Consider the following 5049-nt stretch of genomic DNA (forward strand, 5'->3'; position numbering starts at 1 on the left):
GGAGGTATGGTCCATTTGCATGTTTCTCTATTATTAGGATACTCCTTTATTTGTGTTTACACAAGAGTCAATTTGTGATTCAGCAGTGTTTCTGGATTGACCTCCAGGTCTATAGTTCCTCTCCAGCTAGTGCTTAGATTTTGTTTTCCCTGTGGCACTTAATACCAGTTTGAGGGAAAAGGTTGCCCCAGAGCTGGTTTTCTGTTTGTTATCCCCCACTCTGATCCCCAGGTTACACAACAACTTTCCCCTGCAATCTCTGGAGTGTCCCTGGTTGGGTGAGCCTGTGTATTAGGCTTAGTAATCAAAAGCAAAAATTTAAACAGAAAGAGAGAGAGAGAGAGAGAGAGAGAGAGAAGAGCTAGAGTAATTACGCAAACTATGGTGCTGCGTACAAGACTGTTCAGTCTTTTTTCCTTTTGGGAGTAAGCAGCAGGCACACGTTTAAAATTTTTAGGCTGTCCTTTTGTGCCCAGTTCAGCCATGGGTTGCTTTTTAGAGTTCCCTTCTGTTATCAGCTCTGTGGACCCCCTTCCACATTCTCGGATCATGCCAACCCCAAATGTAGAGGATTTTTCTGGATACAGACTTCCCCAGGTTCTCCAGCTCCTGCAGTGCGCATTTCTCTCTCCTGGCTGGACCACAGACCTCACCTTATCCCAGGCGAAATCTGACCTTTCCCTGAGGGAGTGCAGAGCTCCTCTGAAGCTGAGTGCTTGCACCACTTGAGAATCACTATTCTCAGGTTCGCAGCTGTTTGGTGGATGTTGTGGTTGTAGATTTTCAGGGTTCCGATAACATCCACTTTCCCCTTTAAGATGACATGGTTTGTGTCAGAGCTGGTCATTCTGGGCAGGAACTCAGCATCAGTGGGGGCTGCCCAGTCTGGGGAACCCATCAGGCTATCCCCCACAGTTTCCTGGAGTATAGATGACCCTCAACTCACCAACAAACACTCCTTGTGGGAACATCCACTCTCCCTTTGTTCTCTCACTCACACACTATCTTTCAGTATGCCTTCCTGTCGGCAGCCATCTTCCAGCAATGTACTGTCACAATTTTTATCTGGTATGATACTACACCTCTCACCAGGCAACACTTGGTTGTGTGGTTTCCTGGAGCACTCCTTCCTCAGGGCATAGTCCTTTACTTGTTAGGAGAGAGGAACCAAAAGACAGAAAGGGGATTGAAACCTGTTTCTGAGCATCTTCCCTCCCACGCAGCCAGATAAGGGAGCAAGGTTTTGTCCTTATGGTGACCTGCCCTTACCTTGCATCTATCCAGAAGCCTGTCAGAGTTTCTTCATCACCACAAAAGACACTCTTATCACCCTTATAAATCATAAAATTCCAAGTATTTTTGTTGCTCAGTTCTAAGAACCAGGGAATAACACCAAATATCCTTCTATGATATCACATAGGGAGACTGAAGTTTTTTGAGGTGGGATCACTTGCCTAGAGTCCCACAGCCTGTATGTGGACTCAGACATGCCATGTATTGGCACATGGCATTTATGTTCCACCCCTTTCCATGTTTCCTCCTATATCAGGTAGACTGAAAGGTTAAATACTCCATTCCCCTACTCCTTTTGGTTGAGAGTCCAGATGTGAATTAAACTCAGCCTCTGGGATGCACTGTGGTGTAATTTGGAAGCTGGAAAGGAGATGGGTCTCTTATTTCTCCTTCTTGTTGACTGATAGGTGGCTTCTGGCAGACACAGCTCATTCTTTACCTGTGGGAGGGGGCTGTGTCAGCATGACCTTAAAACCCAACTTGCAGTGGCAACTCTTTAACTTCCATTTCTCTAGCCCTTTAATAATTTTATAAGCCCCTAATTCTTTATGTAAAAGACTTTTCAACACAAATGTTTATGGAACATTTATCAGAGAGCACGTCTCTCTTTACAAGATAAACTCCATGAGTGCAGGGCCCAGCCCAGGCCTAAAACACCACAGATACTCAGAAAACAGTCATTAAATGGTTGAGGGAAACATATCATGGAAGCCTGTCAACCTGTGTGTCACTTACAGTCAGATCATGTTCCTTATCCACCCGAAGGCTTGGTCTTAGCCTGGGAGGAGGCCACAGACTCTTTTTACAAGGGGAGGTCCCAGGTGGGGTCTTTACCCCACTTACAGTCAGGAAAGGGTGACAGCAACCTCCGAACAGTGAAGGGTCAGGCCACTCTGATTTTATTGCCGGAAAATTACAATCCTCCCCAACCCTCATCTCTTCAGGGCCTGGAAAGCAGCCCATGTTCTTTTTATCACATATTCCTGACCTGGCAGACATTCTGGATTCTCCATCCAGGCAGGAGGGTACTCACCATCACCTCAAGTAAATTAAAGGATGACTCCCCTTCCCAAAGATCCCTGGTCTGGATACAGCTGCCTATGGCCCCTAAAGACATCTTACCAGCCCATTGTGTCCTGGGGAACAAGGGGCACTTCCTCAGCAGGATGGGAAAGGAAAACTTAGGATCTGGGCTTGCTTCCATTTCAGAGGTGCTGAGGATCACACAGGGGCCTCCCCTTCTCTCATAGAGGGACCCACAGAGTCCCCTAGTGGACACTCCATTTGGGGAGGTCTAGAGCCGATGACAGACAGGGACACAGGGGACTGTATGAAACATCCAAATGCTGTGATGGAAACACAGAAAATTTTGGGGGTCAATCATACAGGCCAGCACCCTCTCCCAAAAAAGCCCTCACCAGACCCTGGCTTAAACCTAGAAGGCCCATCCTCCTGAAACAGCACATCCACCAGAGGGGCAGCTTTCTGGACAATGAACTCATAATACTCTGGACAAACCCAGTCCTCTCACTGGGCCCAACCTGCCCTGGGATGCAGTCAGGAGGTATGAGACACACAGGAACTGAGCCCTGGATGGTTGGATCTTAGTCTAGAGGTCAGAACCCACCTTTGTTCAGTGCTCACAGTGAGCTCCCACCTTCTGGAGCCTGGCCAGCATTCCTAGTGCAGTACCTGACATTGCTTTCAGGTCTCCTTTTGCCTTATAGGGGGCGATATTGAGGGGCACCTACAAAACACTTGAAATCCACACTTGAACTAGGCTTTGGCTAAGGAGGTCCAGAAGGAGACCAATTTTTATTCCCTGACTAATGGCTTTTTCTAGGCTCTTTCGTCCTACCTGCGCTGTCCCAACTGCTCTTTCCAGAAACTGAGAATGAAAAATGGGCCGTGCAAGAAACCTGACAAGCCCAGGAGCCCCCATGGCAGGCCTGTTAAGCTCAGTGATGCACAGTGTGGTCTTATCACAAATGCCTAACTGAGCAGGTGATGGCAGGTAGTCATGTCCCAGGCCCACAGCTTCCTTAGCAAAGGTCAGACTTTACGTTAAGTGAGCCCTTTCCCTGTTCTTACGCATCATGGATAATATACTTTTGACATCACATACCTCTAGCAAATTTTCTTTGCCCAACCCATTGAAGGCAGAGCCTGTGGGGCTAGAATACACGATCCCAGAGTGCTCTTGTTTCCTGGTTCCCTGCAAACCTCTGTACCTGTGCTGCAAATGTTAACTATCTTGGACCCTCCAATGTAAAATATTATGTTTCTCTATTTTACTTTTTATTTATTTTTACAAACCTCCCTGCTATCCTTTCTCTCACTTTCCAAAAGTTTTCATGCAACTTTTTCATTTCTCCTTTGATTAAAATGTACAAAATAAACTATAAAACTTCTGTTCTTCTCAGGATTTAAGATCTTGCTTCCAGTCATATGTCATCAATTCAGCAGAAATACTCATAACAATCCTCCACAGGTTTGAAAGTTTTTTACCTTTAGAGGGTGTAGTTGCAGCTGATTTTCAGGGATCTCTATGTTGATGCCCAACTCATAACTGGGACAATGCATGGGAAAGATCAGCTGACTTCAAAAACGTCCCCCAGGCGAAAGACATAGGCTGCTCAAATAGCCAGGGAGGACATGGACAGGTTCAACCAAAAAAGAGAGGGAGTGTCTACTTGAAAACATTCCCCAAGGACCATGGAGCCCACAGCCACCTGAGCTCCCACAACAGCCCTCTCTTCCCAGAGCACACAGGACAACTTACCCTTCACACCTGGAAACTTCATGTCCTCCTGATACTTGTGGTGATGGGATCTCTGTCTCTGGAAACAATGGCCAGGCTGGTGACAACCTGAGATTAGAGAGAGGGTCCTTCTGCAGTCACCACCTAGTGTGAGCCATTCAAACTGGCTTCAGATTGGAGGAAATCCCATCTTCCCAGAACATTTGAGAACATAGGAAAGACCTGGTGCCAAGCTGGATTTCTGCATCACAACCAGTTTGGGGCCTGTGGGGCTCTCTGTGTGGTTCTGACAGATCCAAGACCAAGATGAAGCAGTGGCCAATGATGGTGTGAGGGAATCACCCAGTCAGGAGGACATGTGCCCTCAACAGCCTTGCTTGCAAGTGAGCTCAACAGGCCAGTAAGATCCACATCCCCTGAGAGCTTGTCAGATGCAGTGTCTCTGGTCCACTGAATACTTGCTGAGTCAAAAATCTGCATTTTAAGAGGATCAGGGCGCCCTATCTTCACCTCATAGGGTCTCATTCTGGTATTCATGCAAGCTGGGCAGCTGCTGAAGCAGTCTTTCTAAAATATCACATGGGCATCCCAATTCTTACAAAGTTTCACAGGAGATCCAATGTAGAGCTGGGGCATCCCTGTGACAATTTTCCTAAAGGGGGGGGGGGTGAGGGGAGGGGCAGAACTCTTGCTCTGAAGGGAACAGTCAAATGTGCACTGACAGGGAGCTGTGGAGAATGACCAGGAACTGGACGCCCAAGGCAAGTGCTTTTCTGGGCATATGTCTGTGCATGTGCATGTTTGTTTTTGTATGTGTTTGTGTTGTCAAAAGCTTCCGCATTTTTCAGAGAACTAAAATACAGAAAAAAAGATACATGAAAGGGGCAACAGAGTTGGCAAAAATGAGAGGAGGGAGAGGGACGGTCCTGAGCCCTGATCCCGCCCTGGCCCACATGATCAGGGAGGTTATCTTGTCCCAGGAGGAGACTCAGCAC

This window comes from Pipistrellus hanaki (genome assembly GCF_964339955.1).
Source record: "Pipistrellus hanaki genome assembly, chromosome: 15".
Classification (NCBI taxonomy): domain Eukaryota; kingdom Metazoa; phylum Chordata; class Mammalia; order Chiroptera; family Vespertilionidae; genus Pipistrellus; species Pipistrellus hanaki.